The sequence below is a fragment of the Thermobia domestica genome, chromosome 6 (genome assembly GCF_964235325.1).
Source record: "Thermobia domestica chromosome 6, izTheDome1.hap1.1, whole genome shotgun sequence".
NCBI lineage: Eukaryota > Metazoa > Arthropoda > Insecta > Zygentoma > Lepismatidae > Thermobia > Thermobia domestica.
In genome coordinates, this window is record NC_137459.1 from 303,440,888 (window position 1) to 303,455,987 (window position 15,100).

Genomic DNA, 15,100 nt, shown 5'->3' on the forward strand with positions numbered 1-15,100 from the left:
GTTTTTTGGAATGGTGATCAACCATGCCTTTGCGCATCTGCATGATGTCTTCTCTGGACTCAAATCGGGTCCCTTTTAGTAGCATTTTCAGCTTGGGAAATAATCAAAAGTCGCACGGCTCCATGTCGGGAAGTAAGGAGTCTGACGTCACGTCACCATGTTGTGTTTGGCGATAAAAGCCTGAATTAAATATCGCTGATACTCTCCTGATGCCCAAATTTTTGTTCAAAATTGAATGTACCGATCCAATTCAATGGTTTCCGCTTGGGTATCGCCATGCTTTTGGCAAAATTTGATGCAATGTCACAGCTGCAATATCGAATATTATCAACCAAAAAAATATCACGGAACATACTTTTCAAATTGAAAGGGGGTAGTCATTCATCATTTTATTCTTAGCAGATTTTAACTTCAGGCTGTGGGGATATTTACAATGCCACAAATAAAATAAACGCTAGCTTTTGTTATAATCAAATAATACTTAAGAAGTTTATATTAGAGAATTACCTTGCATGTCCATTTGTAATCTTGCAACATTGAGTTGATTTTATTCTCTTTTATCACCATTATACTTGATGGATTGGAACCCGAAACAACAAAATTACTTTTACAAGTTGAACGAAGGCACTTGCCAACAATCGTTAAAACTGGGTAGGTTTTACAAGAGGTAACGTGTAACTAATGGAGGACAAACATGCAAATGCCAATCGAGTCGAATGGTAGAAGTTTTGCTAACACTCGCTTCAATAAAACAGTGTAGTTGTGTGTTTGCTATCAGGTTTTTGATTTGTAGTAGTGCACATCTCTAAATACTTTTTATCTGAAAGTATGGCTTACTGTACACTGGAAATGTTATGTTTCTTCTACGCTAGCAAGGTAGCAAATTTACATTTATCTTGTGTGCTGCTTTCACTATTTTATCAGACATTACAAAACACAATAATCCAAGAACGAAACTACTAATATCGTACTTACCTCTTCATGTGTTGCTGTGCTCTGTGCGCTTTTTTTCTGCCTGACCAAAGGCGATTTTATTCGGAGATAAACCACCTACTGATAATATATTGTTCGCTTCTTGCGTGCCCGCTTTTTGGTGAAAACGTGTAACCTGTCCGTAGTTATTTAGCATGTGCCTTTGCCGTTAGAACCTAGAAGAAATAAGGAACAAAATGAAAATTCATTTTTTTCCCTTTTTTTCTGAGAGACAAAGAGAAAGATGGAAGAAAAAATGGCAAAACATGTTGATTATCCTAACTCTATTGATAACTGAACGCGTTTTTGTTCATGATGCCAAATGGAGTAGAAAGATTAGTTACGAGCATCCTGTCCACTTAGGTATCATTACCCTACCACTTTTATCCTCACTAAAAAAAAACAAAAAAAAACGTGGCATTAGCCTGTATTCAGGATTTTGAACGCGTGGTGTTAATTTCAGTAATCAATCATTACAACAACGACATGACTACTCAATACTGCAAAATGGCATCCCTTTTCATTATATGTTACAGAGTGTTCATGCAACATTTTCTACTCTCCAATTTTTATATTCTTTATAAACTTAATATATTTTCCGAAGGAACTGCATAATATGTTTATTTTCAATTTACTATTTTATCAAATTTTAAACAACTTTTACTTTCTGTTTCATATGTTCGTATTGAATCTACTTTATGATCTGCTTTACAGAATTTATATATATATACATATATATACAGTGGCGGATCCAGGATATGATCAAGGGAGGGGCTAAACCATAATTTGCCGTTTTATCCAGTGATCCAGTGTAAACCTGAGCGTCAAGGGTGGGGGGTTATAGCCCCTTAGATCCACCGTTTTATATATATATATATATATATATATATATATATATATATATATATATATATATATATATATATATATATTGTAAATTCTGTATATTGCAGAAACAATTCTGCAAAAACATCAATTGTATTAAAATAAATTTTCGCATTTTCGCAAGGCTCATATCGATGAGGCAACCAGAATAATATTGCTTACACTGTATTAATCAGGCCGTCTACTTCAGTAAAATCTGTAAATTTGGCTTGTTTTGTAGCCTGCCTACAAGTATAAGCTCTTGTGGGACAAATAATATATGGTGAACACTTTACTTTTATTCCATTATAAGTTGCCCTAGCTTGAGATTTCTTCCAAACCGTAGCGGGCTAACTTTCCAACTTACACAGGTTTTACTGTACCATTTGCATTGTGAAAAAAAAAGCTAGATTAACGACTAAGTATCCTTATGGCGAGTATTTTTAAACGCTATTACATATTATGTTCTTCCTTCATAAATTCCAGTAACAATTCTTTTCCAGTCGTCCCAAGATAGTTACAGTGCGAATTTCGACAATAATTTGAACAGTGGGATTCAGCTAAACAAATTAATTCAAGAAAACAAATAGTTAACACATAACACTTACTTCGGTGAGTATTAATGTGTAGTTAGGGCACAATTTAATCAATAATATTGCAGCTATGTATTTGTGAAAGGAAATAAAGTGTTTTCGAAAACTGTTCTTGGACCTTCAATGCCGAAACTGTAAAACTATTGTTTTTTTCTTTTATTTTTACATCACTTGGTATAGACGTTTGCTTCACAAATTTCACGTGCCAACTTTCGTCTATGCTTGTTACTTCTTTTCCTCCATTAATTTAAGGCGTCACTAGCAAAGTAGATCGACGTATACAAACGAATGTTCTGCCGTTGGAGGTTATTGAATTGAGCTTTTGTGTGTGTGTGTGTGTATGTGTGTGGATTGTATGAAGACGAAAGCAAGTATGGATCCATCCATGATCAATATGCGAATGGATGGTGGGTAAAATCAATGGTGTCAGTTTGTACCTAAAATGAACCACTACGAACGAAGGAATATTGGTCTGATTTGAGATAAAATTAGCTCGAAATTTGTGTCCGTAGAGAAATTGACAATTAGCTTTAATCGCTGTGGAGATGTTTTAGTGGTAAGGTATTAAAAAAAAGAAAAAAGAAAAAGAAAAAAAAGGAGATTATAATGTTCTGCAAAATAGCAAAATAGTCAACAATTATGCAATATAAGATATCAGAGTCATTGCATAGTAAATTGAAGTTTACTTACTTTAAAATAGATCTGTATACTTAAATGAGAAATATACGCTAACCGCCAACAAACGTGCAACTCTAAGGAGACAAGATAACAGTGCCATAGTTGGCCTAATGATAGAAATAGCAAACGATTAAAGTTGCTGCAATGAGCGACGCCTGATAACTTGGAGACAGCGGAGCAGATCAGCCGACGATAGTAGTCTGTGGGTAAACCATGGGCGACCACAAAGGCTGCAATATGGCAAGACACCGAGAGAATGAGTCCTTTGATTTAATCTTAGGGTATAGCAAGTCATGAGTCTTCAACATGTTGCCACGCCTCATCTACTGTAACTAGTGGAGTTCAAAGGTGTGAAAGAATTTGTACAACCATTTACTAGATGCGTTGAATCGACGAGAGGTCGCAGGAAAGCGCAGACCTTGGAAGCAGATGAACACTGTGTCCAACCAGGAAATGTAGGACACAGTACGTGCAAGATGAATGTGCTCATTATTCTTCTGAAATATTACTTTCGCCCTAATCTGCACTAATGATAGCACAATCAAGTCCAACAGCTCGTCAATTTACAGTGGGCTGGGTAAATGAGGCGCCTAGTATCAAAATCCGCCACTTCCATTTCCATTAGTTTCGAGTAATTTCGCAAAACGTGCAGTGAAGCTCCAAATACACGCGCACTAAGTCCCATATTTGATTTTTTTTGTATGAAATATTGAGCTTTTAAATAAAATTCTGTTTCCATGGAATTCCTTTAGATCTAATATATAACAAGCGATATATAACTCAATTTCGGTTTAAAAAAATGGATTTGGCGACTTTTGATACTAGGTGCATCAAATGTCCATAATACGTAGAATTCACAAACGGGAAAGAAATCCAATAGCACTTACTTAACTACCCCCAGCAAAAGGCAGACCTCTCCAAGTCTAGTGCCACGCTGGCGCTAGATATGGATTCAACTATCATAATGCTGCACATAGAAGCAGGATTCTTCTGAAAAGAGGATGTCCTGTCATGCATATATCAATGCGCAACGTTTGTGACAACATTGCGGTCTCTCATGCCTATACTGTGCAGCTCAGGGAAAGTCGCAGCTATAGGCACAATGCAAATATTTTCCGCTCTACCAGGCGACGAAAAACTGTTTGTAGGGATAATTGGTGCTGCAAAACAACATCTATTGTTTGAGCCAATGTGTAGGATATGGCTGTCCAATCTATTAGAACAATACGCATACGCCATATATCCTAGCGTCTTGTGATATGACACTCTCGTTGCGATCCAGCATGTCGCTACGTAGTGCCATCCAGTCCATATATCGTGAACTGTGGCTGCATTCCCTCCAGCCTAGTTATATAGGCACAAATGTCGTGACCGAGAAAGCACACTCACGGTATGCCTCTATTCGTCGGCTGTGAAAGGCCGAAACTTGCTCGAATGACTGCAATTTTCGAGGACAATGCATCTTTTAAGCATATGCAAATACTCACATCACACCAAAATTTGTTGACCACTGAATTGTGCATCTCTGGTCGATCTCCGCTTGCTGCCATTATAGGACAAACTTGACGTGTCTGCTGCTTCACAATGCTGTAATGTAACTCAATTGCTTAACATTGCATGCTCTACATTCATTCCGGAAATCCTGTACTGTGAATTTGAATTTCCTATAATGTATCCTTTTTGGTATTGCATTTTTAATGCTGAGCAGTATATATGTAAGTACAATGGATAAACAAATTAATCACTTTAGAGGAATTGATGCAGTCAGCCAATGTAGATCCCACAAAATATTTTCCCAAAACAAGCAAAACATGTTACGGAGAGAACTTCATACTGTGTGTATGTACATTTCAAGTCGAGTACCAGTTCACTTAATATCTTCAATGGGGTAAAAAATAGATACTAAACTTCAGGTGATCCGACGGCACACAAAATATTCATTGTTACGCATATTTTGTGTACTACTACTACTATTTATTACTAATAATCTTATGTTAATAGCAATACTTTGTGGATAACACGAATTTTTAATAGTTAAAAATCACTGCTCCGCTTCGTTCACTAGAACAGTGCAATATTTAACAAATTTTACCACCAACCCTATGAAGCGTACTAGCATTAACGCAGTCTTACATGGAAATAAAGTTGTAATTGCATATATAACATCCACAAGTATTTATTCCTTCTCAATCATGATATAAATTAGTAACAGCAAATTGTGGATTCCTGTCACCACGGCATGGCGCGTCCTCAGGTTGCGGATCGAGGAGAAGGCCTCTAGATGTAGAGGTTAGCTGCGAATATACTGAATAAGCAGTCGCGGACAGCCGACTAGGAGTGGTCCTCCAGCTTGGGGGTTTGGGTAAAGCTAACACCCTCATCCTGTAAAAAAAAAGGTACTTGTTCAGAAACTTTCACAAAAGCCTCGGACAAGGACTGATAACTTGGCACGACATCAGCAAAAGAAAATGGACATGAGATTTGGAACATGGAATATTAGAAGTCTTTATAGGGCAGGTGCGTTAAAATCTGTTACGAGTGAGTTAGAGAAATACAGGATGGACCTAGTAGGAGTTCAGGAAGTTAGGTGGGAAGGAAATGGATCTGAGAATTCCGGAAATTTTACGTTCTTTTACGGCGAAGGAAATAAAAATCACCAGTTAGGGACAGGGTTTTTCGTTCACAAACGAATATTACCAGCAATTAAACGGGTTGAATTTGTTACTGACAGACTTTCTTTTATTACTCTCAAGGGACGGTGGTGTGATATTATTGTTTTAAATGTGCATGCTCCAACTGAAGATAAGGGTGACGATATAAAGGATAGTTTTTACGAAGAAGTGGAACGGATATTTGATCAACTCCCGCGATACCATATGAAGATTCTATTAGGGGATTTCAATGCGAAGGTAGGACGAGAGGATATTTTCAAACCGATTATAGGGAACGAAAGTTTGCATAAGGAAAGTAATGACAACGGTGTTAGACTCGTGAACTTTGCAACATCCAAAAACCTAATCGTGAAGAGTACAAAATTCCCACATCGCGACGTTCATAAATACACTTGGACATCACCAGACGGGAAAACACATAATCAAATTAATCACGTTTTAGTAGATAGAAGAAGGCAATCTAGCATAATTGATGTCCGGTCGTTTAGAGGGGCTGATTGTGACACTGATCACTACCTGGTAGTAACGATAATACGGGAGAGATTATCGTTCAATAAATGTAATATTCAATGTCCGAAAACGGAGAGATTTAATTTAAAGAAATTAGAAGAGAGCCATGTAAGAAAGGAATACCAGATAGAAGTTTCGAATAGATTCTCGGTTTTAGAAGACTCGGAATGCACTAGTGTTGAGGATACTTGGATTGAAATTAGAGATAGCATTAAAAGTTCAGCAATAGAAAAATTGGGACACGTGGAAATACGTAGGAACAAACCATGGTTCGACCAAGAATGCATTAAACTAGCAGAGAAGAGAAAACAGGCAAAATTACGGTGACTACAAAATCCGAATGAAATAACTACACAAAATTTCGCAGATATCAGGCGGGAAACTTCCAAAACTTTTAGAACAAAGAGACACGATTTTTTGAATGCTAAAATTAAGGAACTTGAAGATAATAGTAAAAATAAAAATATTCGGGATATGTATAAGGGGATAAACGAATTTAAGAAAAGCTATCAACCTCGTGCTTATATATTAAAGAAAGCTGACGGAACAGTTCTCACTGATACGGATAGCCTCTTAAATAGGTGGAAAGATTTCTTTGACGATTTGCTGAACACGCAGCCAAAAACTAATGCTCCTGGAGAAAATGAGATACACACCGCAGAACCGTATATTCCAGAACCCAATCGAATAGAAGTAGAAGCCGCTATAAAGAAATTAAAGAAACACAAATCGCCGGGTGTGGATGAAATTCCGGCTGAGCTAATTTTAGCTGGAGACGAAAAATTGTGGAACAAAATACACAAAATCATTCTCCTTACCTGGAACAAGGAAGAATTCCCACAAGTGTGGAAAAAATCAATCATTGTTCCAATTAACAAGAAAGGCGACAAAACTGACTGTAATAATTATCGAGGCATTTCTCTTCTGTCAACATTCTATAAAATCCTTTCAAATGTTCTATTAGCAAGACTGACCCCATACGCAGATGAAATTATTGGAGATTATCATTGCGGATTTAGACGAAATCGATCAACTATCGACCAAATATTTACCATTCGCCAAATACTCGAAAAAAAGTGGGAATACAATATCCCGGTACATCAACTATTTATTGATTTTAGAAAGGCTTACGACTCGGTTAGGAGAGAAACATTGTACAACGTTCTTACAGAACTTGGAATACCGAGAAAACTAATTGGATTAATTAAGATATGCTTAAGTGAATCCCAAAGTAAAGTCCGGGTAGGAAAATTTTTGTCCACGAGCTTTCACGTCGAAAATGGCCTGAAACAAGGAGATGCGTTGTCGCCATTATTATTTAACTTTGTGCTGGAATACGCTATAAGGAAAATCAAAGATAGCAACCAGGGCCTACAGTTGAACGGTATTCACCAGGTTATGGCATATGCTGATGATGTAAATTTAATAGGGGATGATAGGAGAACAGTAGAAATAAATGCAGAGATCTTATTAAATGCTTGCAGGGATATGGGTTTAGAAGTAAATGCAGAGAAAACTAAATACATGGAAGTGCGTCGGGACCGTAATACGGCAAATTGTGGAGGCTTTAAAATATTAAATAATACTTTTGATAAAGTGGATACTTTCAAATATTTAGGATCAATATTAACAGACGAAAATCATATTCACGAAGAAATTAAATGTCGACTAAAAGGAGGGAATTCGTGTTACTATTCGGTTCAAAATCTCTTGTCGTCGCGAATTCTGTCGAAGAATTTGAAGCTTAAAATATATAAAACGATAATCATGCCTGTTGTTCTGTATGGTTGCGAAACATGGTCACTTACTCTGAGGGAAGAACATAGACTGAAAGTATTTGAGAACAGGATCCTGAGAAGAATATTCGGACCCAAGAGGAACGAGAATGGGGAATGGCGGAAACTTCATAACGAGGAACTACATAGTTTATACGGTTTACCGAACATTGTTAGGTCGTCAAGTCTAGGAGGCTCAGGTGGGCAGGTCATGTAGCTAGAATGGAAGAAAGTAGAAACGCTTTCAAAGTCTTGACTGGGAGACCCATAGGAAAACGACCATTAGGAAGACCTAGGCGCAGATGGGAGGATAATATTAAGATGGATCTCGCAGAGATAGGAATACAAAGTAGAAACTGGATGCAATTAGCTAAGGATAGAAGTCAGTGGAGAGCTTTTGTGAACGCGGCACTGAACCTGCGGGTTCCATAGGCCATAGAGTTAGTTAGTTAGTTAGTAACAGCAAATTGGAACACAGTTAATAAATGATAGAGTTGTTTGTTCAACACAGCTTTCTTTTAAGCTATTGATTAGTGTAGATATTAATCAAAAGTGATAATTTCAACTCATGAAATGCTATACAATTACCTACTACTAGCTACCTATAAGGTGCACATTAAGGATTACATTTAAGCTCGAACTTAGTTGAGGGGGAGGGGGAGTGTAACATATAATCTCCTTCTAAATCCACATTTCTAGCACCCCTAGAAATGTGAATTGGAAAGGGATGATAGGAAAAATAATCAAAAACATTCGGTATTAGTGTCGAATCCTTTTTTTTTTTTCCTTTTAAAGGATGAGAAGTGACTGATCCGTTTCAAGTGGTTTCAAGTGACTTTTGGAACATACTTATAACCAATTCAAGCTTACTGTTTGCCACACCACTTTGATTTAAAAATATATTCTAGTGGGATAGAGTGTTTCCAATTTTATAGCGAAAACATAGGATCTTATAGATTTGTATCATTACACTTTCATTGAAATGCGCATCTCAAGGGGTAAAGAGACTTAGGCTCAGCTCCGATTCCAGGAGCAATATGTTAAGTTGCATCCCTAAATGCCTGTAGGTTAATGATGCACAGGAAATGAACGTTAAGCACAAAACCAGTAATTCTATTTTCTGCATAAAACTCGCAAAGCGTGTCACCTGGAAATAATATAACCAATATGAAACTCTAATAAAGTGAAATAATACAATCTAAACAGCCCGTTTTCCAACACTATATGTTTTTTAAAGTACGAAAAAAAATCTCTATATTCTAAATGAAAATATTAAATTAAAGGTACTGAGAATTGTCTAATGATTTTGAAACTTCACATGCGACTGGTGTTGAATTTCTGGAAAAAAAAGAGAAAGAAACATGAAGACAAAGCAATCAGATATATTTAAATTTTCGAATTATGCATATTGCATGAGATGTCCCTCTTTGTTGAGGATCTATGCAACATAAGCGACACGAATTCATAAAGATGGACTCAACTTTCGGAAATTATCAAAGCCAACTGTTGAATGAGCATACTAAGCGCACGGGGATTGTAAGAAATACAACAAAGAATGAAGATGCCCTTCATGTATTATTCAAAGGGCAATTAGAAAGTCTCTCAGCTACAGAGAGTATTAAGAGACAGAAAGGGCTAATGACAAAATCAATCATCTGTTCTTCGTGAACGACATCATCAAGAGAAGGATGAAAGTGTAGCAACATTCGATATGAATAGCTCTAACAATTGTTAAACAAAAATTACATATATTAGCAATTCGACGTCAACATCTACTACGGACACAAGTAAATATTTTCTTACCCTCCTTTCATCAGCGCTTTTGTTTCAACTGCTTGTTTTGTAAACTTCTAGACTATTCTCCAAGAAGATTGATTCTGAACGCTTCTTTACAAGGACACATCGTCTCACATATATATTTAGCTGCATGCACTAAACACTATACCTATATTTGTAGTGTTGTAAATGAGACAAGATTCAACAATAAATAAATAAAAACATATCACCCTATCGTAAGTTATTGTCAAATTCTCGTCGCGTCTTGATTCTAAAAGAATTACTTCTCGTCTAGTCTCAAAATTTCTTCGTCTTGTTTTCTAAATTTACGTATAGAACTTATGCCTCTGATCGTTATTTATTTATTTTTTTTTACTTTTGTCTAGAAATAATCAGAATCCTTTTGCATTGTGAGAGGTTCACGAAATGGTAAGTCGACTGTATGGTGTGGTATCTTTGCCCGATAGCAACTGCGTTGTGTTCTGTTGACTCTCGCATATTAGCAGCATCGTTTGGTGCCAAGAACATCAGAAACTCTATTGGGGAGAAGCGGGGTCACATTTTTCTCAGACAAGAGCAGTTTCAGTCTGAGTAATGATTCTGGACGTACTCATTTGGCGAAAGGAGGAAACACGCAATAAACTCAGACACTTTGGCGAACGTAGTTGTTTTAGTGGTCCATATTCTTGGTTGGGAGGTATAATGTTGCATTGGCATACCGACATTAACATTTTTTGAACGTGAAACACTCACCGGTCAACGTTATTGTGGCACTGTACTTCTTCTCAATATGCTTCTTTTCAAATGTGTAGTTGATCCGAACTTAAATCTTATGGATGATAATAAGTGACCGCATCCATCAGTTCAGGTGCTGGAGATCTTGAAACAAGAGACTATTTGGCAAATGGACAGGCTGCCCGTTCCTCCGACTTGAATCACATCATGCACGTTTCGGTTGCTATGGGGAGACATCTTTCAGTACACGCATCCTTCTAATGGCCATTTCACTTATTATGTAATTCATTTCAGGATGACCACTATGAGTTTCAGTTACGTCAGTGTAAGTTATTGTGTATGAAGGTGTAACTTTTGTTATTCTAATAAAATATTTCTTCTTGTTATATTTTGTATTGTACTATAGAAATAATTTCTATGTATGATCAAGTTTCACTTATTAATGCCGCTAGAAAATTATACTGCAAAATCAGATTTAAAAAAAAAAACATAACACTCAGATAGTGATAAAGATAGTTATAGTATTAATATATGAATACCTAAGTGTATTAACAAATTAACTTATATATTCGAATGCAGCTCCTTTTATTCATAAACAGAGCAATATATATCAGGACTGCAACATCATGAAACAATATATGTAGACAAGCTTGTAGACACTACAGTGTTGCATCATTCATTATTGAAGAGAAAAATAAGGAGGGGGGGAGAAAAAATGAAAGCATCTTCAAGATCTGAAAACTGGAAAACGTACTTATATATCTAGTCATGTAATGAAATGTCTTCAAAACAATGTTACATGTTTTGTTGCATATATTCAGTTTCACAGTTCTCAGTTTAATCCAGTAGAACTTCAAGTGTTAGACTCATATAGCCTCGCTGCTGAAAGGGACGCTAAACTAACAATCAAGTGTTAGAACTTGTAATTTGTAGTCTTGGCAGGCGAATATGGAAAGATATGTAGAGTATGCTTATTCCTTTTCTTGTTCGTTGTTAAACAGTTTAAGCCAATTCAATATTGAGTCGTGCTGGATAAACTTTTTTGATATCAGTTGTCGGCACCCGTTTGTCGATTTTTCATCGAGTTTATGAACGTAAAAAGAACTTTCTCTTGGCTCTACAAAGCATTGAAAGCCATTTATTAATTATTATTATTATTATTATTATTATTATTATTATTATTATTATTATTATTATTATTATTATTATTATTATTATTATTATTATTATTATTATTATTACATTACATTTAAGATATCATGCATTTCTGTCTTTTTCATCAAGTGTTTATTGTACTGTACTTCTTTTAGCTAATGATTTCAAAACTAATTTTGATATTATTTCTTCAAGTGGTTTAATAATTGCACTTTTTTCTAGCAAAGGAGAAAGATTTTTAGTTTTTTTTTCTATCACACAAAATTGCAAGAATGAGCCTTGCGTAGGAATGCAATGCATTTTTACTATTTGATTATGAATAACCTTATGGAGTAAATAAAGGGAAATCGAAGTAGACCAATACATTATATTGTACTCTATGTTATTACGCAACACATCGAAGTCAAATATAAATATTGTTTTGTATTACATTTAGATATTCAGTGTTTTTAAAAACTGTGTAAAATATGCTTTGCACATATATGGACATGAAAGCAGATAGTTTTCCGTACTTTTCATATTCAGTATAGCTTGGATAGATAGATATACACAAAGTTCGAAATATGTAACGTACTTATGTAGTTTGGATGTTTAGTATTTATCATTTAAAAATACCTTAACAATGCTTATTATTTTCGTCAATCAATAATAGATATAACCTGTTTTGACATACAGCCATAAATGTCATAAAAGAAACCAAACTATTAGTAAGAAAAAAGTAATGATGCCTCAAACAACTTTTATCAGGCATACCCATGCACAATAAAGGAATTCCTACTACTAGTGAATACTAGTTAATGCATGTTTAAGTACGAAATCATCTCAAATTGACCAAAATATGTACTTAAGTTGCTTGATTGCTATTACTTTAGTTGCTATTGATTTTTTTTTTTTTTTTTGTAGAATCACGTTAGTTAAACTTGTGCGGAAACCTCTACGAAACACATGTATTTTGGCAATTACGAGCATCAAACTAATACAAAGGTTACCCCTACTCTGAGAGAAACGTGCTTGGGCAGGCGTCAACAGCAATTACTCAATTACAATGAACGCCAGTAGACGGTACGCGTTGTATGAATCCGCATTCGGCCGCTACGCATGCTAACTCTGTTATGTGGCAGTGAGAGAACAGGTCACTGGAAGTAAGCTTGGCTTAATTACAGCATACCGCGCCGCCTCATATCCAGCACATTTCCCCCATTACTTCAGGCACATTGACGAAGTTGAATGTGGATTGCGGGAAAGGCTGGTTGTTAATATCGTCGTGGGACCATTTCAGACATATGTAAAAGTAACGCACAGGCCAAAGCAAGTAGTCAGCAGAGCTAACTCATCCCCTACCCGTCTAGATGATCACTAGGATTCACTGAAGTTCAACTTTTTTGTTTGTTTGTTCCTTTCTTTTTAAAAAAAAAATGCTGTTGACGCAGAGTGTAAAAATGCTCTAGAATTTTTAAGCACTCGTGAACTTCAAATCCCTTCATTATCTGAGCTGTTAGAAACATGTGGCGCGTTGAGATGACAAAAATCATTTTCTTTATCATTAAAACACAGAGCAGTTTGAGACGGGATAGATTTGAGAAAACAACGTCAACATATCTGGGAAGTTCGAATTACGTTTGACTCACCACTCACCACATTGAACAAAATAATTCATATAAGGGTGAAAACAAATTATTCTGTTTTTCACTAAATAACAATGTATTAATGTTGTATTTTACTCTAATTAGCTTGTTTGATATACTGTATGTTTAAGTACGATTTTTGTTATCAACACAAACAGTTATCAGTACAGCTTGCAGATATATTTAATGAGAAGGAAACTGAAAATTCCATAAATTGGAGTTCAAGAAAAATCTACCTGAATTATGAGTATTAAAATAAGTAAAACCCTGTGATTTGTAATAGGAGGCAGATTCAGAACAAGTACAAGAGGAGTTTTAAAGTTTATAGTTTTTCTTTTGCGACACCTAACTTTACGTAGGAACGATTCAATGGGAACCAGAAATCCTAAGCCAATCAGGTTCTTCATCAAACCCATTTCGTTCTGGGATAAAATATTATACACGTATGTACTTTATAAAATATATTCCATTTAGCAATCAAATCAATTAACATGCATTTGACGATCAACTCTGATTGACAGGTACATAAGGTATATCTGCAATAGCAAATATTCCAGTTTGCGACCAGACTATGACTGATCATTTGAATGAAACAGGTTGTCTGGTTCTAGTATTGCAAACTATGCATCTAATTAAATTAACCATAGTACAAAACATGGAGAAAGACGAAACACTTTGCTCATAAGTACTATCAACTTATCAGCCAAAGTTGGTCGCTACACTACACAGATACACAGATATATTGGTCTTGATCGCAAACAGGGATGATCGGAAACTGCACAGAAACATTTATTAGGACATTGTTATTATTTTAATGTTTTGTTATTTAACAAGTTATATATATATATATATATATATATATATATATATATATATATATATATATATATGTGTGTGTGTGTGTGTGTGTGTGTGTATGTGTGTGTATTGCATTTCACTGTTTGAATAGATTGGATTATTCATTGGAAACATCTTTAAGCAACATAAAAGACGACACATTATTATGTTTTCTTAACATTTCCAGTACAAACCTTAAATGGATGTCCACTGCATGATGCTGATAAATGTTAGGAATGGACTGCAAAAATAATTATATTTTGAAACTAGAATAGTATTTGTAAATTAGATAAAAAATATAGTAGAAAAGAGAACATGATTTACTGCTGATCATTAATATTAGCTATATGGCATTACAATTTTATGTGTGAATATGCAGTTATATGACAGCATAGTGGCAACCTAACGCATGTCAACCATATTTGAATTAATCATATATTTGCATTTATTTCATAATAAAGATAAACTGGGCGTAAGTTGACAGTACCTATGAACCAAACTTTGTCGTTCATGTAGGGGAAGGCGTTGTACCTGTGAACACTTTTAGAGTCTTCGAAATTTTGGTGCTAATATTCAGCACTTTCCCATTTTTTGTCGTACATTTGAAGTGTCATCTCTTTGCTTTCAGATAGGATGATTTTTAAACGTATTGCATAATTACAATAGCTTTTATAAGATAAAATAAGAACAAATCCGTTTTGTTCACAGGTACATTATGGCCGTGTACCATTGAACAGACCCTCTTGTACCTTTGAACAATGATGATTACAATGTTTCTGCAGCAGTAATATAAAAAGAAGCCACAAATATTAACAGTCATAAATTGCAATAAAAGGTTTAGCTATAAAAAGCTCCCAAGAATTAAAATTTTATCAATTAAATTAAAAATTGAAGAGAAGTTCTAACAA

At 35.3% G+C, this 15,100-nt stretch overlaps 1 protein-coding gene across 4 annotated transcripts in view; it reads right to left on the minus strand.

Annotated features, from left to right (window-relative positions):
• LOC145688540 (uncharacterized) overlaps window positions 1–15,100 on the minus strand; it is a 573,543-nt gene that overhangs the window by 431,286 nt on the left and 127,157 nt on the right. For all 4 annotated transcript variants that reach the window (XM_081762921.1, XM_081762923.1, XM_081762925.1 and 1 more), the window contains exon 3: window positions 976–1,148. The gene's annotated coding sequence lies outside the window, so the exon portion shown is untranslated. The remainder of the gene's footprint in view (window positions 1–975; window positions 1,149–15,100) is intronic.